We start from the raw sequence: 24691 nt of genomic DNA on the forward strand, positions 1-24691 counted from the left end.
TGTGACATTCTTCCGGCATGACCTTAATTGCCCCAACCACTAACGCTGCTAGTGACTGATCTATAGCCACCAGTACTTCACTTGTATGTTGATTAGGTCTGCAGGCACAACCCAAATTTGGAGGAATAAAATCTAGAATTAAACTGAACAATACTCAACAGTATAAGTGAACGTAAGATAAATTTACAGCATTGCACTTCTTATTTTTCCCCTTGCACTCCTCCACCAAAAAATCATTTTTCTCCTAGCTCAAAAAAACCTGCTGACTCGTGCTGGGTATCGATTTAGCTAACAACATTGGGGCTATTCACATTGAAGATTAGATGGTGAGCGCTGGAAAGCTATTTGAAGTTCTATCATGTCCTTACCTGATATATGCATATTGTCCAATAGAGGTCACGAGATCAAGAGTAGAAATGTTGGCTGATTTCTCCCCCCCCCCCCCATGGCCCAGCCTGTTTTCCCACTCTCCCAAGCCCAAGGGCCCTGAGGCCAATTTTAGCACACCAACTGTTGCACTGCCTGAGAGCAACATCCTCAACATAGGCCAAAGGTTTAATTTGGAACCTTCCTAATCTGTAGATTCAGTACTATACTGTGCAGTGCAATTACCATTTGAGCCACCAGAAGAGCATCATATTTTTTCCTGGTGAAAAATGAAAATCCATAACTCTTTATATGCTGAAAATAATTTACTTACAGGATACGTTAATTTGTTCCCTCTTCTCCTCCCTTTGTCTTTTTTCTCCAGTACATAATTATATCTAGATGTACAAAATCCATGTTGCATTTAATTTTATTGCAGAGTAAAATGACGGCATTCAGTGGATTAAGATGGACAGTTACTTAACTGTTTGAAACTGCAAAAAACAAACAATGTTTGCAGGCTTTTCTGTAGCATTGGAAGCTGGAAATAATTTTCGTCTGTAAATCAAAAATAGCTGTAGCTTTAATGTGCCCAGAGTATCCTTTAATCATGGTCAGTCGTTAAGGGAGCTATCACATTCTATTAACTCCAACCACTTGGAGTCCAGCAGCTGAAATAGATGAACATTGAACTAGAAATCTGATGATACAGCTGTTCTCAACTGAAATCTATGACCATGGTCGCCACAACTTTTAATTAGACTAAATTGTTGTACAAACACAGTTAATATCCCTCCCATCTTGGATGCAACTGTCACTTGCAGTTTGAAATATTGCAGCATTTTGTATAGATTAATACAAAAACAATTTTATTTCAAAATTTTCATGGATATTTTAACAGTTCATTTTTGAGCTGCTACTTTTGTTTAATCTCTTTGTATATATCGCACAAAAATAATTCTTAGCTTACACTTTTAGTCATTGGACATTCAAGAACAATGTGTTTATAATAGATTTCTGAGCTGGGGAATGTATACCATCACGAGTTTTCCTAAATTAGTGAGCTATTTATTGAAAAGCATTTTACTATCTTGGTTGGATCAAACAACGGGGCCATTGACTTCTCTTGAATCTCTGTATTTAAATCAAGTATGGACATTAAAAAAGGAGAAACTTAATTTCACACATACTAGAGTTGTTGGCCCCGGTTACTTGGGTTACATTAACTGTTCTTTACACCAGCAAAAATACTGTGGGAAATGTTTTATTCTTTTGAGAATTATGCTGCTGATTGCAACCCTCAAAAAAAGAGCTTGCCTTAACTATACCCACATGATGTTTTGTTTCTGGATTCCGTTCTGTTTTCTTCTGCAAGGTTTTATGGCAAATTACAATCACCATGTTCAGAACAACTTGGTTGTACAGTGTTCCTTTTAAGTAGTGCGATCTTGTGTACAGTGTTCTCCGCATCGGCCAACTTGCATTAATGCCACTTGGAGCCCAGTAAAAATGTACCACATTACTGATGGTGTATCCACCTTACAATGCTGACTTATCCTGCAGCTCTGCAAGGAAAATGAGGCAGCCCTATAGTCTTTGGAAATGCTGAGACCCGTATGAATAGATTTTCCCCCCCAATATCCCTGGGGGCAGCAATACCTATAGACAGTTTTGAATGCACAAATTGTGCATTTCTGTATCATAAAATATATGGTACTGACCACCTAGCAATGTATGAGTCGGCCCAATAATGTGATTACAAATTCCCCATCAGTATAAATTTATAAGATTGTGGGTCACATCTGTTGCTGATCCATGTGTTTCACATTGTGTTTAGCAGTCTCTCGATGCTACTTTAGTGATGCAGCTGCCATCTTTGCTGTCCACTGACCTGAACAGACTTTCCTCTTCATCAGGAGGAAGAGAGCAGTCATGAATCAAGCAGTTGTTCTTGCTGTCAGTGCCATATCACAGAAATCACAGAAACCCCACAGTGCAGATAGAGGCCATTTCGGCCCATCGAGCCTGCACCGACACATATCCCACCCGATCCCTGTAACCCCACGTATTTAATCCCCCTAACACTAAGGGTCAATTTATCATAGCCAATCAACCTAACCCGCACATCTTTGGACTGTGGGAGGAAACCGGAGCACCTGGAGGAAACCCACGCAAACACAGGGAGAATGTGCAAACTCCACACAGTCACCCAAGGCCGGATTCGAACCCGGGTCCCTGGCACTGTGAGGCAACAGTGCTAACCACTATGCCACTGTGCTTGCCGTATCATTTGAGGTGCCATATTATTTGAGCTGCAATGTAAGTGAGGCGGATTTCACAGCACTGGCAGCCAAGATTATTGCCGAACTACTTCATGGACACAACATGAAACGCAGATGCAGTTTCTCTATTATTTTCACGGGGAATTTCTGATAGCCATACAACCTCAATTGGAGAGAACCCATATAATCAAGGTTTCACTGAAAAGGTTAATTTGCCTACAGAGTAAACCACTGCGCTTAGTAACTTGTGTGAAACATTTGGAGACAATTTGATGAGTAGGAACTCTATAGATACAATTAAGTATTAATAGTAAAAATACAGTCCAGACTACACTTTATTTAAACCAAAATTGATGAATAACATAATTCCGAATTTAAAAAAAAGTGTTAGCAGAATTTAATCAAAACTTGTATCTGAGTTAAGCAGCAATATATTATTTGACTCTGTGATTGCGGTTTTCATTTTTATAATTTGAGAACAAGTCAACAGCTCCCAGACTTCAATGGGCATTGTTACTACACCAGAGAGTTTACAAGCGTGCTAAGTTTCTTGAGTCTAGCTCTGAAAACGCCATTTGTACAGAAACTATTTTTTGCAAATTGAGAGGAGGTAAACATGTTCTATTTCCCCGCACTAGTCTCCTGGCCTAGCTCAGCTCCTGCTGCTCTCCAAGCCCTGACTACCATGATTTTTTCTGGACCACATTAAGGCATATATTCTAAGTTGCACTGTATAGATTTTGAACCTTGCTCATATTTTAATGGGTAGCTTTCATAGGTCCGTGTTGTACTTAGTGTAGAAGGAAAATAAATATATTTGGTGCCGTATCAATAATTTTAGAAATGTCCCAAAGCACTTTACTTACAATTAACTACTTTGAAGTACACTGTAGCAGCTTTTGCTCACAGGAGGTCCTACAAACAGCAATAAAATCAATGAAAGGTTAATCTACAATAACAACATACATTTATATAGTGCCTTTTAACACAGTAAAGCGTTCCAAGGTGCTTTACAGGAGCGATTATCAAACAAAATTTGACACCGAGCCACCTAAGGAGATATTCGGACAGGTGACCAGAAGCTTGGTCAAAGAGGTAGGTTTTAAGGAGCAACTTAAAGGACAAGAGAGAGGCGGAGAGATTTAGGGAAGGAATTCCAGAGCTTAGGGTCTAGGCAGCTGAAGGCACAGCCACCAATGGTGGAGCGATTAAAATTGAGGATGTGCAAAAGGCCAGAATTGGAGGAGCGTAGAGATCTTTGAGGATTGTAGGGCTGGAGGGGGTTACAGAGGTAGAGAGGAGCGAGGCCATAGAGAGATTTGAAAACATGGATACGAATTTTAAAATCGAGGCGTTGCTGGACCGGGAGCACAGGGACGGTGGGTGAGCAGGATTTGGTGCGAGTAAGGATATGGGCAGCAGAGTTTTGAATGAGCTCAAATTTATGGAGGGTGGGTGATGGTCTTGCTGTTCTTCCAATTGTGCCATGTAGTCTTGACGTCCACCTGAACTACAGCAATTGGTAGGCGGGGCTTTGATTTAATGCCTCATCCAAAGAACTGTATTGATGTGTCTGCCTAGATTATATGTTCAAGTCCTGGATTGAGGTTTCAATCTGTAACCTTCTGACTGAAATGTGAATACTACCAGTTGAACCAAGCTGCGGTCCCATACAGCTACAGAAGAGACAAGTGCTGCAGACGTGTACTGTTGACGGCTGTTGTGCCTGTAAGTATGTCCAATTATTAATCAAATTAATAATTGGACATACTTACAGGCACAATTTATCAGGTTAGATATATCTGTATTTTTTAAGGTAACTTCAGCCTTCCTCTTTACAAAAAAATACAATATCCTTTTATTGGAAATAGTAAACACCTAACTGCTGGCAAAGTACGATGTGGCGACATGTTTTTGGTTCTGCGATTTGGCTTTTGAAAACTTGGAAATCTGTTAAGGGACTGGTTTTGTTATTTTTCCGCTAAACATTGCTGTAATTTCAGGCATTTATATATTAAATTTGAACTTAAATATTCAGTATCATGAGGCAGATGCACCTTTTTTAATTTATTCACACATTTTCATAAAGTGATATTCCTTTAATATCACTCTTATACCTCTTACAAGGCAGAATTTTTAAAAATAAGATTTGCAGTGGTGGAGGATGCCAGAGGCATTCCCCAGTGACTTAGTTTGTAAATATGCTTCCTAGTGTGTTGCTAATGTAGAACAGGAAGGTCAGCGATTTGATCCATTATCATTGAGTTAGCTGATCTTTGTCATGGAGGCATTATGGGCCACAAGAATTAACCTCGGTGCCTGTGGCATGGTGGGGTGGAGGTTGCAGAGGAGAGGAAAGGGGAGGGGAGGAATCTTCTCCTGATCCATGTTCAGTTACTTCTATTGCATTGTGTGAATGCACAGACACCAGGTGAAGGCTGGAGCATTCTAGTGTGTTTTTTTTTACTCCAGTGCTTCCAAGCTAGACCCACATGGTTGTCCCTTTCCTTCAAAATGAATGCCACTACTTTGTGGTGTACATAGCACCTCATCAGAATACATCAGTAGTGTAGCTCATAATGCAAGCAGTATCTAAAATGGTGGGCCTCTGCAGACAGGAAAAACATGACAAAACTAAAATTCTTTCCAGCAGGGAGGAGATATTTGCTCAATATATTTTTTTAAAAAGCATTTGAATAACTGTTATGTGCAGAGGTCTCTAAATATTTACTCAATTTCTTTGAGAACTCCTAGATTGGTGGTGGCTGAAATTCTTGGCAATCTACAACAGTCTACTGATAATCCAAAATTGAATTATCCAATAATTTGAGTTGTGATTTCAAGCTAGACGAATGTTTTTTTTTTACAATGCTGTATCCAAAGCTAACCCTGACTCCGGCAGCAATGCTATAATATAAACGAGTGCCTCTAGCAGTGCACAGCCTCACCTCGGGAGTTTTTTTTTCTTGAACGGGCTGCCATTTTGTTCTGGCTTTGGGCAGGCTTGTGCAGATTTTTTTTTTTTAACGTTGCAATTGCAACTTTTGAACAGTTCCATATGTCATCTTGCATATATCATTGAACAGATTCAGCTGGATGCGGTTCTGAAATAAAATTACAACAAAGCAGTGCTCTATGTTTTATGAATTTTTTTTTTTTAAAAGCTACTTTCTTTTCCCTTCCAAACCTCTCAATTGCTTTTTTTCTAGTAAGTAGTAGGGTGGTTATCAATACGTAGAAATACTTTCCCCAATTCTGAGAGTGGAAAAAAAAGTTCAATTTTTTTTTCATTCATGGGATCTGGACGTCGCTGGCAAGGCCAGCATTTATTGCCCATCCCTAGTTGCCCCTCGAGAAGGTGGCGGTGAGCCGCCGCCTTGAACCGTTGCAGTCCGTGTAGTGATGGTACTCCCACAGTGCTGTTAGGGAGGGAGTTCCAGGATATTGACCCAGCGACAATGAAGGAACGGCGATATACTTCCAAGTCAGGATGGTGTGTGACTTGGAGGGGAACTTGGAGGTGGTGGTGTTCCCATGTGCCCGCTGCCCTTGTCCTTCTAGGTGGTAGAGGTCGCGGGTTTGGGAGGTGCTGCTGAAGAAGTCTTGGCGAGTTGCTGCAGTGCATCTTGTAGACGGTACACACTGCAGCCACGGTACGCCGGTGGTGGAGGGAGTGAATGCGTAGTTAAAATCAAGTCTTCTGGGCGTGGACTAGGGTTGCCAGCTCTGCTTGGACGTATTCCTCGTGGCCTGACTACATGATACTCAAATGACATTCAATTGCTGCAAGTTACAAATGTTGTTGCACTTGCCTTATAAAGGTTGGGTCCCCTGTGGTTGAGTGTCTTTGCTCGCAGCTTTTTAAGCCAGTTCTTAGGTTGGCATTTCTGGTGGTGGGGCGACCAACGCCGGGGAAATTCCAGCATGGATTGAATGGCTGGTTGGTTGAAACCCAGAATGGACAGCACCTCAAGCGTGTGGGAGATGGCCAGGATGGTGCAGGACAGGAATTGAGGGACGCAGGCGTGAATCCCGCATACTAAAGTATTTTTCTCCTGGGTCGTTGGCAGCAGAGATCAATTGCCCATCCCGGAAGTTTCCCAGGCTGTCCAGGAGGGTTAGGAATCCTAAGTTACTACATTGACAGAGAGTCCACATCACGGAAGACCTCTCCTCGTCCCTCAACACCTCCTCTCTGGTGAAGAAGGCCCAGCAGCGACTATATTTCTTGAGGAGGCTGAAGGGATGTAATCTGTCACCCCTGATCCTCTCTAACTTCTACCGCTGCACTATAGAGAGCATCCTGACAAACTGTATCACGGTATGGTATGGCAGCTGTAGCTCCCATGACCGGAAAGCCCTGCAGCGGGTAGTCAAAACTGCCCAACGCATTACTGGCACCCGGCTACCGACCATAGAGCATATATATCAGAAACGCTGCCTACGGAGGGCACGGTCCATCATCAAAGACCCTACCCACCCCAGCCACAGTCTGTTCGCCCTCCTACCATCTGGAAGACGCTACAGATGCATTCGCACCCGTACGACCAGATTTAGGAACAGCTTCTTTCCCAGGGCTGTCATCCTACTGAACTCCACAAATAAACACTAAAGCCTGCACATCTGCCAATGTACTTTATTATGGTTATATTTATGCTAATATACTGCAAGCCAAATGTATAAATGTATGTTGAATGTTTAAGTGTCCTAATCCAAATTGTACACTCTCGGGAGCCGCAAGCCTACATTTCGTTGTACTGCACTTGTGCACTAACAATGACAATAAAAGTTGATTTGATTTGATTTGATTTTATATCCATTAATTCCTTTAACACTTTATTATATTCCTCCCCAATTTGAAGATAATTGGAGTGAAATTGCAAAAGGCAGAGGGCGGGTAGGTATTTAACCTCTGGCCTCATTACATGCAGTGCACAAAGATGGGATTCTCTACCTTCCAGGCGCTGCCAGCTCAGGTATCTCTTTCTCCTTCTCCCACTTCCTCTCCGCAGTAGCTCCTTCACCACTGTAAGAGAGAGAGAGAGACACACACAAACTGAGAGACATGCACCGACACAGAGAGCACAAGAGTGAGAGACCGCAAAACATGGAATGAAATGGAGCAAGGAAAAAATTAGGTAGCTAGTGCGGGGGCGAGATAGAAAACAGTGCATGGGGCTACAGGGATGGGGGAGGGGGGGGCGGGTGTAAGTGGAGAAAAGTATGCGGCTCAATTGTCTGCAACAAACTGGTTTCTGAATGTCTCTAGCATCAAAGATAGTAAAAGACATTCTAGTCTTCCATTATAAAATCCACATGCCCAGTACAGCAAGGAGCTGCGAGTTTTTCCGACAGCGGAGTGACCAGCCAGGACCAGGGAGTGTTTCGCTGATTATCTGCAAGCAAAGACAACCAAGCTATTGCGCATTCACGAACTGCACATACAAGGACCTTTTCTCCTGGGTTGGCAGCAGCAGCGACGCCTGAGAGACCAATTACCCATTCCAGGAGACTCTCGGGCAATCCTGTGTATTTCAGCCAGCAGAGTTGTAAAATAGTGCCAGTTTTCTACCCAGAGCAGTTCATAGCTGCTATCAGTAAGTGAAATGGTTACTTTGAAACTTGTTCTTGTTTAGATGAAATCATAACTGTCCACAACTAGACCTCGAGTCTGTGTGTTGGGGCTTTGCTATACAAGAGGCACTGGAGATTACCTCCCAGAGTTGATCTTGCACCTTTTGGCTTTAGTACACTCAGGGATTGCAATCATCAACCTGACTCGAGATGTCATATTGTTGCTTTTCACACGGTGGGAGTTTGAAACTTATCACATTCATGTGAAAGCAATGACAGCATGGTTATAAATAGAACTTGTTTGGAACCTTTAGTTTCCTTTCGGAAAGTGTTGGGGATGGGGGGGAGGGAGGGGAAGTAATTCTTAAATTAATTAACATAAAAAGGCATCTGGTAATTCCTAATGTTGTTTTGACTAACTGCTGTATGAGAAGCCTTACTATGACTGTTTATTTATTTTGGTTATCTGTATTTAGTTTCTATTGCACAGCAAGGCTAACCATTCTGTCATCAAACTTGTGCCTCTTATCACAGCTTCAGGCATATCCTGTGGGACATGTGTGAAGCGGTCTGCTGTTTACCATCAGTGGTTCTTGAAAGATTTCTATTGTATTCGCACTACACTAAACCATTTTCTCTTGTATGCAGAAATGCAGCATAGAGTGCCTGGAACTATGCCTAAATTACACCGTAAATGAGTAAGCTTTAGTTCTGAGATGTTAGAAGTAACTCTATAATTAATGGACTGTTGACTTCTAGTATAACTCAGTGCTGAAGACTCCATTTGAGTTACTTTTATACTGATATATATTTTATATCAATAACCTATTGGTTTATTCCAGTGTATGTAGATGCTGACACTCCATGTCTTCAAGAGGGAGCTGGACTGGTTCTTGACTGGGGCAGAGATCGCATCACATATCATAGCACATGGGGAGCGAAGACCAGGTCGAGTGTTCTGGTGAAAGAAGGGTTACAGGAAGGAGAATAATTGAAACCGGGCATGCAGATGTAATTCAGTCTCCATTTTAAATCATGGCCCAGAAATTCGTGTCGGGGGCTTTCCGCGGGTGCAAGCCCCCGACCTACACTTACCTAGCGCGCCGACAGTTGAAGCCTGGGCCTGCGTGGATTTCCTGTCTGTGGCCCGGTTCAGCTCCCGGTGCGCTGTGCTTGCGTGATCCAGTGGCGTACTTAGTGCGATGCGTCGGCTGGGATCACGTGAGCACTGGGCAACCAATTGGAGGATGCAAAAGTTCATTCATGAGTTTGACAGTAAGAACTGTCATCATGAAAACTCCGGGCACCCAAAACAGTACTTAAACTTGAAATAATTTTTTTTTTAAATCACAGTATTTAAATGAACTATAAATAACTTTAAATAACTGTTTTAAACAATAAATTAAATTTTTGAAAAAAAAATTTAAATAAAAAATCGGGCCTAAAAATACACTTAACCTTCCTGTAAAGTCTTTAAAAATAATAAACCTGTGGGGAAAAAAATTCTAATTTTAATTATTAGACCACTTACCTTTTAAAATTAAGTCCTTACGTCTGCTTTTTTCAAGTGTAAAAAGTGGAGGCCTTCACGCACGGGCAAACCTGGAGGGAAAAAAAGGAAGTTCAACGCACACGCGCAGACTCCTGCGCGCAAGCGTTCGACCTCTGAAACCCCTTGGTTCAGAGGATCGGAAGTGCTGGTTTCCCGCGCATGCGTAGTGCATGCAAGATTCCGGCACTTCCATCGGGTCCACGCGTGAGTGCTCCGTCCGTACTCACGTGTTGGGACCCGAATTTCTGGGCCATTATGTTCTGTCCATACTTTTATATAACACTTTGACAAAAATTACAGCAATTTGGGAAGCATTTGGTGGCAGCATAGCAGTTTCAGAGGGTTAGGAGCTGGGAGATGTAAGAGAGGCGCTTACAATGTGCCACTGCCAGAAGGGTGTACTGTAATTAGAGTCTAACAAGTTTACATAGGCAGTTTCCATTATACATGTGAACATAGGAAAAGTTAACACAAGAAGTGTAAGCAAACACAAGATTTGTAATATATTGTCGATTTACAATAGTGTTCTTCATGGTCAAAAAAATGCATTTCTCATAATTATCTCCATTTATGTCTCACTCCCTGTTTATATCTCCCCTCGTTTTTCTGATCTCCCTCTGTCTTTGCCATCAGTTCTTCTGTGACTAAATCTGCATCTTCTTCTTCCCCTTCCCTGCCTCCACCTAGCTCTATCTGCCTCTCAGACTTTCTCTCTTCATAACTCTTTACCAAAGAGCAAATAAGTCATTCCCATTTTAAACCGCTAACTTACTTTATTTAGCGTATCTTGCATCTGTACCATGCAGGTCAAGAATTTTGCTGTTAGTGAAACGTCTAGGTGTTCTTCAGGCTGGGGCTACGCTACATTGGGAGAGGGAGGGGAAAGAAGGGAGGCAGGGCTGCATTGGACTGGTAATTGGGATTGCAACAAAGTGGCTTGGGAGAGTGTCATGGCAGCTGTATGGGCACCGATTTGTATAATAGTTTTTACAGAACATGATCTGTTGAATGTGGTTAGTGAGATAACCATTCATTCATGTATAAGCCTAAATGGCCTTTCCTGATGAGTCACCTTGGACACTAGAGATCAGCTTTGTGGTTTTTTCTCTGCATCACTTCCAGTGCTTGAATGTCTCCCGTGTGTCTCAGCAACCAGAACTGGATGTAGCACGTGAGTTGCAATCTGACCAGAGCATACTACAGTTTGGCCACAACTTTCTCTGACTTGTATTGTGCTGTTCTAAGTAGTTTGGCTATGTAGTTCAACATTTTATTGGCTTTGTTGATTGCTTGGCATTGATTTATTGCCCATCGCCTTTTTAATTTACTACATGCCTTGTGGTGCTGGTGCTTTTCCAATGAGTAGTCAGTATTTTCTACCCTTTGGCCAATTTGTGACCCATTCTCATGGCTTCTTGCGCATCCCCTGTTTTAATCGTTCCACCATTGGCGCTGTGCTTTCAGCTGCTTAGGCCCTAAACGCTAGGATTCCCCTCGCTGAACCTCTCCGCCTCACTACCTCTCTCTTCTCGTTTAAGATGCACCTTAAAACCTACCTCTTGACCAAGCTTTTGGCCATCTGTCCTAATATTTCCTTATGTGGATCGGTGTCAAATTTTGTTTGATTACACTCTTGTGAAGCACCTTGGGATGTTTTACTATGTTAAAGGCGCTATATAAATGCGATATGTTGTTCTTTGAATCCCAAATCCTTTGTGTTTAATTGCTTTCTGTATGAAACTTTGTGAAATGCCTTTTGGAAGTATAGATGCACCATATCATAGTACTCCCCACAGTCCCCTTGCATCGTCACATCTGCCAAGAAATCGAGGAGATTAGTCAGACAGGATCTTACTCTACTGAATTCACATTGTCCCTGAGAATTCTGCGTTCCTCCAATTCTGGCCTCTTGTACATTCCCGATTTCCTTTTGCCCCACGCTTGGCGGCCGTGCCTTCAGCTGCTAGGCCCTTCGCTCTAGAATTCCCTCCCTAAACTCTCCACCTCTTTACATCTCTCTCTCTTCCTTTTAAGACTGTTCGATCCGTGATTCTTTAAATAGGATGTTTCCCCAAGAACTACACGGATGCTGTAACTTAACAATCAACAGGTACTTACTGGAGTAGAGTAGTCTCAAGACTGAAGTACAGAAGCCTGCTCCGGCTTTATATACAGGTGTGGTCACTGCCGGTACTACAGTATACAGGAGCTGTAAAACAGTTCTCTCTTAAAGGTACATACACAACAAAGACGCTTCCCAAAACCTACCTTTGTGGCCAAGCTTTTTGTCATCTGTCCTAATAGCTCCTTATGTGACTCAGTGTCAAGTTTTGATTGATAATGCTCCTGTGAAATGCTTTTTACTGTTTTACTAAATTAAAGGCACTATATAAATGCCAGTTGTTGATTACTAGATTACTGTTTTACAGATATTCAATTTTACTCCTGATAATTGATTCCATTATTTTACACTGAATGGAAGTCAGATTAATGCTCCAATCTACCACTACCATACCAGTGTACAGTGACTCCCATTATAAGGATCGTCAGTGGGATGCCTTTACCTTCTCATGTCATTGGGGGGTCCGCCCATTATATAACTTTAATGACTTTTTAAAATGTGCACCTTCAACTCATGCTCACAGAAACTTAGAAACATAGAAGATAGGAGCAGGAGTAGGCCATTCGGCCCCTCAAGCCTGCTCCGCCATTCAATGAGACCATGGCTGATCATCCAAATTCAGTACCCTGTCCCTGCCTTCTCCCCATATCCCTTGATCCCTTTAGCCTTAAGAAATATATCTAACTCCTACTTGTACTTGAATATATTTAATGAATTGGCCTCCACTGCCTTCTGTGGTAGAGAATTCCACAGGTTCACTACTCTCTGGGTAAAGAAATTCCTCCTCATCTTAAATGGCTTACCCCTTATCTTTAGACTGAGAACCCCTGGTTCTGGACTCCCCGGCCATCGGGAACATCCTTCCTGCATCAAGTCTGTCTAGTCCTGTTAGAATTTTATAAGTTTCAATGAGATCCCCTTTCATTCTTCTAAACTCCAGCGAGCACAAGCCCAATCGACCCAATCTCTCCTCATACGTCATTCCTGCCATCCCACATTTGTGAACAATAAATGAAATGGATACCTTTTGTTGTAGTGGCGCAACACGGAAATTTATTTATATTCAGGTACATTGTATTCAGTTATCTTTATATAAAATTGTCCATGATCTGAATAACCAGTTTTGAAATAGTTTATTTGTTTTTGTTCAAACTTCGTACATGTGCCTGCTTGTGTTTTTCTGTAGAGCCAGCTGTACCACTTTTACGATCAGCTTAGTTATTGAGTACTGAATTTCTTCATGATCAAATCCTTATATTTATAACTGGAGCTCGGTTATCTAGATTTTCAGTAAGAACTTTAGGTACTGGAGCACATCATTATTTCATAAATGGCAGATAAAGCAATGCAGTTTAAATTCCCAGGAACACAATCGTGCAATCCAAAAAATCACTGGGGAATCTCTACGAATATATATGCATTATATATAAATTTTGCGTGAACAAACAGAAAATGTTTACTCTCCCAGTAGGTGATGTTCTGAAAACTATAAAGGTTCTTTTAAATATATGGTCTTCCCACCAGTAACCATATTCAAACCCAGCTTTTCTGTTTAGTCTCACTAGAATCCGCTGTATCTTTATGTACTCCTGCCAATTCCAGTATTTAACCATTGTTTCTGTATAAATCACAGCTTGTGAACAAGATCAGAACTGTAGCAAAGATAATTGTCATTATTGTAGCTGTGCAGAGTGGATGTGGTGTAGTTAAACTTCTAATGGCAGGATCTACTGAATGATTTCAATCCACTGATTCAAAAACAAAATGTTAATTCCTATTCCTTTTCCTACTTGTACATAATGTTTGTGTCTCAATCCTTGCTACATGAGAAGAATTTGGTACACTTGCTAACATTCCACTTTTCTTTTTGAAACATATAATAGACTTCAAATTTTACTGCATTAATAATCTCCTTCAGTGAGTTGTTTTAAGCTTATGAACCCAGATGCTCCATTCTGGGGCAGATATCAGACACTTCCTCTTAACCCTGCCGCCCCTCACCCCAAACAATTTTTCTTGCCTTCTCTCTTTTGAATGCATTGAGTTTTATTGCGGTGCAATTCCATGGGGCATTGACGGTGCTCCAATATCTTCATTTTTGAGTGATAGTAAGGGCTGGCTGCAGCTGAACTTCATTTTGTCTTCCCCCTGACATCCAAACATGCTCTTACCAGCCTGTGTTGCTGGATAACTGTCTTGAGTAGGAAGCCATGCCTGTTTCTTTTTGCTGTAAACCCTCTCTTCGTTTCTAACCAGCCTGTGGTCAATAATGAGGACCCTGTTGCTGTCAATTAAATTAGCGCAAATGAGTGTTTGAATGGCTCATTATTACACATGATAACATTTGCCAACTGAGCCATTGGGGGCACCAGGCATCAGATTTGTAACAAAACTTTAATCAAAAAAACTGGTAGATCATTCTAGGTCAACTCTTTCTGTTTCTTTTCTGCCTCCTTATGAGGTGGTGCCTGACCTCTACTCGGCACTTCCTCAGAGTAATTTGCCTAAGTTGGGGAGCTCAGCAGAATGGAGCATTAATATGGCTTGCTGCAGTGCATTGGAGCAGCAAATACTTTGATCTAAAATGCATTATATAAAAATAAATGTTTTTGCATCCTTTCGTTTAATCATGAATAAGGAGCCCTCTGACATTTCTATTAAGTTTCAGATGCTGATTTATGTAGTGTGATGAATTTTGGCTGAATTTCAGGAATTGCTATATGAAATGAAACTAAGGTTAGTGCAAAACTGCCTTTAGAGCGCATAAAGCAAATAGTTCAACCATTTTTCTTCAAATGAAAGTGATTTACCCTGCATACTTTACTGTGTAGCTTCTACACTCTGGAAACACGGGATGAATCACTTTTATCTTAACCAGTAATAAATCATGAACCATTTAACAAGCAGCTTGGAGAATTCAAATGAGTTTTGCTTTACTCCTCCCCTTAAGCACCCCAAGCAAGAGACAGTCTGCTATTCGTGTGGATATGTTATCCGTGTTGCATTCCCTTAAGATTCCTGTGTTGAGAGAAAGTATTTTGTCAGGAAAAAAGCAGGCAGTAAATTAATGGTGCTGTGCTTTTAAATCTCAGTCTTGAGCCTGGGAATTTTACTTTACAATCACAGTGTGAAGACAAAACTATTGTAAGATGCAACTTGAAAGTAGACGCTTTTGGATCTTTGCCATCTTGCCGACCAAGAATTTGAAGCAGTGTTGAAAAAAACACAAGCTCACTATATTTTCAGAAGAAATTGCAGGTGAATCGAGTCATTACTAATCTATCTGCTTAAACTTGTTGGGATTCATTTGATACTGTGTTATGTGCTCTTTTACTGTTCAAATACTTTTGACATTTAAAATAACTTATTATTTGTTGCCTTTAATTGGAGGAAAAATATCTTGTGTGTATTCAACTGTTACATATTGTGCAACAAAATGTTACTGGAAGTATGGTAATTTATGTAAGCTACTTAACAAATCAAAGTGCTGCCCAGGTGTAGTAGTTTTAAGTCAAAAAAGTGACCTTCAGTTTAGAATGAATTTGCCTCCAGGTCTCTTATGGATGTGTTGCCATTGCACCAATGCAGGACATACCAAGCTGCTGAGCAGGACAAGTTTGATTTCAGCTGCTTCGGAGCCTTCCGATGTTGCCTTTGCAGCATGTGTTCAGTTTCACGGGAGATTGGGTGTCGATAGGAAGTCACTCATTTGATTTTTTTTAAATGTCCTCATCTGTAAATTGTTAGCTGGAACAAATGTGTAAGTATTTGTCCAAGGATTACTTTGTGCTGTCGTTCCTGATTATCAAAAGTAAAGTTAGTTTACCCAATTCTCTTTCCAGGATTTACCAAAAATATACAATTGCAGTAATAATTCAATGGAATATAGTTCAGCTACAAGATCAAATAAAGATACTCTGATTTTATAAATATTTTACTTGGTACCATTTAAATGTGAAAATGAGTGACTTTGATGAATATTCTCAGTTGAATCCCACTTCTCCAATTGTTGTTTGCTTTCCCAAATCGTGTGTGTTCATTTTTTTGGTTAAACATCACTTGGCACGATTACCTGAGGTGATCTCATTTAATAGTAGGAGTTCAACATCTGAAGTCAGTTACCAGTCTCTGGCTTCTAATTTCTTTCAAAACAACTCTGTACTTTTCTACGGCTTACATAATAGCTCCAGCTGTATTTTCTCCCCAGCGGGTGAGTGTATATTGATTAATTTTAGTAAATTGGTTGAAGCTGTGTATTTTAATGTCCTACTTGATTTGAACATTTTTCTGTATATTGCTTCTATTTTCTCATTTGTTTATTCATTGATCTGTATACAAAGAAGAATGATGCAACCCAACTTCCAAAGGGGGAAAACTTTTGGAAGCTGGTTTAGCGTTTCATGCCCTTTTTATACTACTTGGATCTGGTCACCATTCTGCAAAAGATTTTAAAGAAGCATTGCACTAGAGAACTCTGATCTGTGCTATTAGCTGATGGCCAGAATTGCAGTGGGGTGCTACAATTAGCCACAGTGTCCTCTGGCTAGGGAGAGGAAAAAATAAGCTAGGGTTGACTGTCATGAATCTTATCATGACTGATGAAGTAACACTGGGCAGCCAGCTGGTGGCGCCGTCCAAGGAGTCTAAATACTCGGGCGTGGGCCCAGCTTGCCCAGGAACTAGTGATGTAAACCAGGAATCTCATGGTTGTGAAACAGTTGATTAAATTGATGTAAAAAGACTACTGAGCCTTGTTTTATACTCAAACCAAGTGCTCAGTATTTTTACATCATTGACGTTCCTTATTGCAGTCTAGTGACTCCTGCTGGAAAGTGCAGTTATGTGGATGACCAATATGACAATGTGGCCATGGAGCTGCACCCCAACATGACTCAATAGTGTTGGGAAATGAGGGAAGAAAATTCTCAATATTTGTCGCCCCTAATTTTCACTAATGCAGATTTCTGTCCCAAGATCAAGATAATTATGGATAAGAACAGCCATTTGGCTAGGGTTGCCATTGCTAACTTGACATATTTGCTGCAGGTTTGGTCATGTGACAATGGCCTGCAATTTGCAAATGTTGTATTTACCTGTAGTTGTTTGCTTGCGCATAACAGTATTTTAGAAAAAAATACAAGAATAGTTAAAGGATGGCCATTTGTGTAAAAACAGTTGGGATAGCAAATGGTATGTTAGCCTTTACTCTTATACTCCAATCCCTTTGTACTAAAGAAGTCTTTGTGCAATTATATAGGGCCTTGGTGAGGCCACACCTGGAGTATTGTGTACAGTTTTGGTCTCCTTACCTAAGGAAGGATATACTTTCCTCAGAGGGAGCGCAACAAAGGTTCACTAGACTGATTCTTGGGATGGGGGGATTGTCCTATGAGGAGAGATTGAGTAGACTAGGCCTATATTCCCTAGAGTTTAGAAGAATGAGAGGTGATCTCATTGAAACATTAAAATTCTTACAGGGCTCGACAGGGTAGATGCTGGGAGGATGTTTCCCCTGGCTGGGGAGTCTAGAACAAGGTGTTATTGTCTCAGGATAAGGGGTCGGCCCTGTATGACTGAGATGAGAAGTTTCTTCACTCAAAGGGTTGTGAATCTTTGGAATTCTCTACCCCAGTGAGCTGCGGATACTCAAGTCGTTGAGTATATTCAAGACAAGAGAGCGATAGAATCAAGGGATATGGGGATAGGGTGGGAAAATGGAGTTGAGGTCAAAGATCAGACTTGAATGACAGCGCAAGCTCGAAGGGCCAAATGGCCTACTCCTGCTCCTATTTCTTATGCTCTTATGTAGACTGTCATGTATTCTGTTGCAAAGGCAAGATTTGTAAGGTGCACCCACATTTTTAGGCTTGTTCTTTTGGAAAACTTAGAAATTGCATCAGTACAAGCTATGAATTCTGTACCCGATTTATTTAACAAAAAAAATAATCATTTGTCCAGTTTTATCTGCTATGCACATTGATTCATTTTTATACTTGTTGATATTCATTGATTGAAATACAAAGGTGCATGTTGAGTGAATTTTATTTCAAAGTGAAGCTTGTTTAACCTAAATACAGTATGTACTTGTTGAAGATTCCTAGTTTTATCAAGTGCTTTAAATGGATAATAAAATAGAGCAGAGCAGTGCAGTCCAGTGGCTATGCATGTGCTTTTTGTATTCTATTTGTACAACCTAAGACATAAAGTTTGAAGTTAATTCTGTTTTAAAAAATTTGTTTAAACCAGTCCTTTATTTGTGGCTTAACAAAATTTGTCTCTCTCAGTTCTTGTTCGGTTCTGGTCTTGATAAATGCAGTGTATCCCTGAAGACTTAGGCCTAGAAATTCGGTGGGCTGCGCCACCAGTTAGCGCCTAAAGAGGGCACTCAGTGGCTTTAGCACCACTGGCCACGCCTCCCGCGATATTTAGCGGGGCGCTAATGGCGGCGTTAGCCTGTTGCGCTGCGCCACCACCGATGACGTCATCGGTGTGCGCAGCGCCCCGCTACCGCCCCGATCACGATATTTGGTCGCGCCCGCCTCTGTAACGCCGATCGCAAATCGCACCCGGTTCATGGGGCCTACCTGTGGCGGTAGTGGCGCAAATTAAGGTGGAGGTGCGGGGCGGCCATTTTTTCGGTGGCCGCCTGCCAGCACCTCCATCCCCGGCCTCCTGATCCCCCCCCTCTCCTCGGTGCTGGGCTCTTTTGCCGGCACTCGCGATCGGTCATCACGCTGGTGCAGGCCCCTCCCCCTTAAGAAGGGGAGGAGGGCCTGCAGTACCGCAGTGCGCCGTGCCGCAGTGTGTGGCGCTGCGGCACGTTGCGCTGCGATATTCAGTTTCAGCGCCCCAAGAGGGACGCGGGGCGCCTCGAGCAGCGCCCCGCGTCCCTCTTGGGGCGCTCCAACTGAATTTCCGGCGGGCGCAACTGCTCCGTTCGCAGCGGTAATTCTGGCGCCCAGGCAAGCTTGGCGCCCCATTTGGGGCTCCACCGAATTTCTAGGCCTTATTGTTTTAAGCCCTTTTAGCCTGTTTAGGATCTCCATTCTGTCTGTCGTTAAGGTGTGTTGATGCTGAATTACTTTAAAGTAATCACAGAATCACAGAAACCTCACAGTGCAGATAGAGGCCATTTCGGCCCATCGAGCCTGCACCGACACATATCCCACCCGATCCCCGTAACCCCTACACCAACACATATCCCACCCTATCCCCACGTATTTAATCCCCCTAACACTAAGGGTCAATTTATCATGGCCAATCAACCTAACCCGCACATCTTTGGACTGTGGGAGGAAACCGGAGCACCCGGAGGAAACCCACGCAAACACGGGGAGAATGTGCAAACTCCACACAGACAGTCGCCCGAGGCCGGATTTGAACCCGGGTCCCTGGCGCTGTGAGGCAACAGTGCTAACCACTATGTTCTGTGTTTACCTGCTTGATAACATTTAACATATACTTCCATTAGGTCCCCACCCCATTAACCACCTGCTCTGTGAACTTTAGAGCGTGAGCTTCTCTCGTTTTTGCTTCTAGCTCGTTGCCGTTGCACTTCTTTGCCCTCCCCACAAATGAATATCTGTCATTTTATCGTACAGATCAGAATTGAACACAGTACTCTGTGATCAGATTATTGCATTTTAAAGTATTGGCATAATCGCCATAGACTTGTACTTTACTGTTCTAGGTATATTTCCCCAACCTTTTTTGGTTGCTTTGTCACATTGACTCGACATTGAAATTGACAGGTCGACTATTGCCCCTAGGTCCTTTCTAAGTTTTTCCATGCTAACTATGTTTCACTCCTTGTATTAGTTCAGCTTGCTTAATTTCCAAATTTTCTTAAACATATCAAGTTAGCACTCTTTCCACACACCCAACAATTGGCCCCTTTTCTTGAACAATCTATAACCCTTCATGATGAAATTCATCCCATTTTCTGGGATGAACCAAGTTCCTACAATTGCTATAACTTCATTTCCTGCCTACATTTCCTCCATTTTGCCTGCAACTCCAAGGACAAGAAGTAAGTTTAGTGCATGGTGCTATTTCCCCTTCCCAATGACTCTTGCTGGTCATTATTTCATACTCACTGCTGTGCAGCCACAAAGCGACTGAAATTTCATAAGATCAGAAGCACAACTGGTGCATTATGCTTATTGAGCATTTTCGGCCAAATTAGTGACCGGATAGTTTATGCTCATGGGTACTGTAGGTATTTTGGGTAATTGTTTTATTTTCTTCTCCCCTGCCCCATACCATGGACAAGAGGACAGTGCAAACACAATTCTTGAAATACCCACTTGCTATGTATAAGAGCAGCTTGGATTACTTGTATCACCCTTTACTTTCCCCAATTGCTTCTCCTTCTGTTCTAAAGGCACTAATTTGTGTTGGCACCTCGCTTAAGTGGTCATTCTTCATGTGAAAGCCTAAACAGTGAGTATTGACGAGCAATTCTACCCTGGAGAGCATCACACCTAATCCTGATCCTGTTGGCATGCAGTGTCCACACACACACACTTTCCAGTTAGGGATCAGGAGTGCAAACCCTGGCCAATTTGTTTCCCCCTTCCTTTGTTTGCTGAGACGAATTGTAACACCCCCACCACTGCCTTGCACAAGATTCACCAACTAAACTTCCTGCTCATTGGATAAACTTCCCAGGGAGCCGCCTTATGTTTTCTGCTTCGCCAACTACAAATGGGCCGATCAATTTTGCTGCTCTTTTTTATATAGGTGTCAGTCGTGGCTCAGTGGGTAGCACGCTTGCCACTGAGTCAGAGGTTGTGGGTTCAAGTCCCACTCCAGAGATGTGAGCACATGATCCAGGCTGACACTACAGTGCAGTACTGAGGGAGTGCTGTACTGTCTTTAGATGGAAATTCAGCCCCGCCTGCCCCCTCCGGTGGATGTAAAAGATCCTATGGTATTATTTCGAATAAGAGCAGAGGAGTCCTCCTGGCCAATATTTATCCTTCAAACAACACCACTAAAACAGATTATCTGGTCATTATCTCATTGCTGTGTGCAAATTGGCTGCCGTATTTCCTACATTGCATTCATTGGCTGTAAAAGTGCTTTGGGACGCCCTGAGGTTATTAAAGGCGCTATATAAATATATAAGCCCTTTCCTCCCTTTTTCTTTCCCTCCCTTTTTCTTCCCCTCCCTTCCCTCCTTTTCAGCAAAAGCAAAATAAAATGTGGATACTGGAAATCTGGGGCGACAATGACTGACATCTAACAACCACAAACTTCTTCCTTTATGTTAGCTATGACTCCAGCCACTGGAAAGTTTGCATCCAGTCTCCCCAATTCACCTCAGTTTCGCTAGGGCCTCTTGGTACTATGTCGAATGCTGCCTTGCTATTGATGGCAACTTCTCGTGCCTAGAACTGAGCTTTTGTGTCCACATCTGCGATGAGGTCTGGAGCTGAGCAGTTCCGTCTAAACGTGAACAGAGTGTTAGTGAGCATGTTCTTGGTGAGTAGCTGTCACTTGGTGACACTGTTGATGACTCCTTCTGGCACTTTACTGATGATTGGAGGAGACTGAAAGTTCAGCAAGTGGCCAGGTTAGATCTTTCAGCAAATTGCTGTGTTCACTGCTTCTGTGCAATATCTTTCTTGTAAATAAACGCTTATTCCAAGTTTTAGCCTGAAATGTGATATTTACTGTCTTTCAGACTAGACAGGAGAATATGGTGAGTAACCCACATAACCTTGATATGTTATACCATAATTATTGGGTCATTCTTATTCTCATAGTATGCTGTCCCAATCATAGCATACATAAGGGTGCAGGTTTTGATTCATTGGAGATTTGGTCTGTTTAGGAATCTTTCTTTTCTGCAATGAGCACATTAAAATTGTTGCAAGAAAGGCTGAACAGCAACATTACTTCATGATTAAATAGTCTGTTGAGAATCAGGTACCGAGCAGAAACCTTACTAGCTGAGGTACAAAGGCACTCAGCACCTGTTGAACTGGATTCCAGCACAAGTGAAGGAGAAATGTTGTTTCTGTGGGTAGGCAGCGCTATAAATCTTTTTAAAAAAAATTGTCAACAAATACAAAGAATATGGCCAGGGCCTGATTTATAATGACTCAATAAGCCAACATCTGTTTTTATTACATGGGATTTGGGGTTTTACCCGTGTTTTGGAAATGACATTCTGCAATTCCATCCATCCACAATGAAGGCAATTAGTTTTTAGTGTCCAAATAATTAAAGTTCCATTTTTATTACATGGTTTTAGTGTTTTGGGGATTGAAGTAAGTCATTTCATCTATTTTTCCAGAAAACTTGTAAATCACAACCCTCACTGGTGTTAGTATGAATAGCAGTAAGCTCAACGAAAGCTTTTGAGGAACAACACCGTATCTTTCTACTAGGCACTTCACAGCCTTAACATTGAGTTCAACATGTTAGATCTTGGCCACTGCGCCCATTTCTCTCTGATAGCAGGTGTTGGTAACAGAGAGTGGCTGCACAAGAGCCCCTGGGACTGCAGAAATTCCATAAGGAAGCGTCCTTGGCCCAATCAGCCTCAGCTGCTTCATCAATGACCTTCCCATTGTCATAGGGACTATTTGCTGATGATTCCAGTGTTGAGCTCCATTCACAGCTCATTCGACAATGATGCCTCCTATACCAGCCCCCAGCATGACCTGATTAACATCCAAGCTTGGCCTGGCAAGTGGGCAGCAACATTCGCACCACATATTTGCCAGGGAGTGACCATCTCTAAACAAGGGAAAGCCTAGTCATTTCTCTTTAACCTTCAACCACTCTACCATTGTTGCCTTCCACCCACTATCAAAATCTTGGGAGTCATTGTTAACCAGATGTGTAACTGGATCAGCCATATGAACACAGTGGCTGCAAAAGCAGGGCAGAGGCTCGGTACTTCTGACCCCTCAAAGCCTATCCATCATCTACAAGGCTGAAGTCAGGAGCGTGATGGAATTCTCAACATTGCCTGGATGGCTGCAACCGCAGTAACACTCAAGAAGCTTAACAACATCCAAAACAGAGAAGTCACCAGGCTCCGTACCCACCCCATCATCAGTTGTGTACTGTGGCTGCAGTATGTATGATCTACAGGATGCATTGCAGCAACTCACTGAGGTTACTTTGGCACCGCTTCCCTGCCCTGTGACCTCTTCCCTGCCCTGTGACCTCTACAACCAAGAAAGATAAGAGCGACAATAGCATCATAACACCATCGCCTCCCAAGTTCCCTCACAAGCCTCACATCATTCTGTCTTGGACATATGTTGCTAATCCTTTATTGCTGGGTCAGTATCATGGAATTCCCATCATTGTGCGAGCAAAATCACTGCAAGGACTGTAGTGATTCAAGGAGCAAGCCCACCACCACCATCTCCGTTAACGTAGTGATCAGCAATAAATGCGGCCTTGCGACCACATCCCAAGAACAAATATTTTTAAAAGTGCAAATAGAAAACAGAATAATAAAAGTCAAAAAGCGTTCAGAAATTTTAAAAATACTCTTTCTAGAATGTACTTTCTTACAGTTTGTTAGATTTTTGGATGAAGCCGTTATAGACCTTCACTAGATGATGGTTTTGTAGGAAATTCTGGTTCACTTCACGAAGTCCAGCTAACTAGCAAAGAAAGGACTTGGATTTATATTGCACCTTTCATTTCCTTGCAACATCCTCAAGCACTTCACAGCCAATTAATTACTTTTGAAGTGTAGCCATTGCTGTTGATGTAGGCAAATATAGCAGCCATTTCTCACACAAGTCCCCACAATTGGCAGTGACACAAATAAAAATTGATCTGCTTTTGTAGCTTTGAATTAGAAATGAATGTTGGCCTGAACACCAGGAGAAAGCTCCCTGCGCTTTTCAGAAAAAAATGTCGGGGGATCTTTTATGTACACTCATGGGATCCTTTATGAACAGGCAGACAGGAACTTCAGTTTAATGTTTGATCCAGAAGATGGTACCTCTGACAAAGCAGCACTCTCAGTACTGGAGTGAATTGTCAGCCTAGATTGTGCTCACCATGGAGTGGGGCTTGAAGCTAGGACTTGCGACTCAGGAGAGAATGCTGCCACTGAGCCAAGCCGACTAGTAGTCCAAATTAAGAATCGGAGTTAAATCTCTAATACTGCTCCCAGTCCAAAGACTTGGGAATCAAGGTCCTGTACAGATAATCCCGACTGACTGATGTTCCCGCTTGTCCAGATTCCACATATTTATTACTGCTTTGACCATGTATTGTTCCATTATCACGCAAGACAAAGCTTTTGCATCTTGACTAATTTACAGATCAAATAACCTGATCTACTCCCATAACCAGATTAATCACCAGGCATCCATCTTGAAGGGAAGTCAGCTGTCAGCTATGTAATTCTATGTCATTTTAGCTCAAATTCAGTCTTGTGTATTGGTTTATTTTCTAATAGATAGGGGAATCCTTTTCACCTACAGCTAGCTAAAACCCGTTCTTAGTCGCATTCACTCTATCTAAAGTCAATTTAATTTTTAAAAAATCTCATCAGTACAGCAACATCATGGCCGAACCCGATACTGTTTTGGTCCAACACCCGCAGATGTGCAGTTAACAGCAGACATCAATGGATAGCAATCAGTTGCAGAAAATCTGCCTTTTTTTCCCCTCCCAGGTAACTGAGGCCAATTATGACAATTTGCTCAAAGCAATTAATTTAGGGGCTTAAATCTGGAACTTTTATACAGCTTGGTGCCATAACTTGTCGTACCTTTACTAATTGAGGGACTGGGGAGATTTGGTAGCCCC

At 42.1% G+C, this 24691-nt stretch overlaps 1 protein-coding gene across 9 annotated transcripts in view; it reads left to right on the forward strand.

The window, feature by feature from the left end:
* The window catches only part of add3a (adducin 3 (gamma) a), a 331245-nt gene that overhangs the window by 115776 nt on the left and 190778 nt on the right, over window positions 1–24691 (forward strand). The window contains exons 1-2 of one of the 9 annotated variants that reach the window (XM_085994338.1): window positions 14863–15154; window positions 21585–21602. The exons of 5 other annotated variants lie outside the window; for them this stretch is intronic. The gene's annotated coding sequence lies outside the window, so the exon portion shown is untranslated. Of the gene's footprint in view, window positions 1–14862; window positions 15155–15554; window positions 15657–21584; window positions 21603–24691 lie in introns of those variants that run through there. 3 more of the 9 variants (XM_085994333.1, XM_085994335.1, XM_085994339.1) reach the window with 3 other exon arrangements.

The sequence above is a fragment of the Somniosus microcephalus genome, chromosome 8, assembly GCF_052327205.1.
Source record: "Somniosus microcephalus isolate GS21.2 chromosome 8, FLI_Smic_1.0, whole genome shotgun sequence".
NCBI lineage: Eukaryota > Metazoa > Chordata > Chondrichthyes > Squaliformes > Somniosidae > Somniosus > Somniosus microcephalus.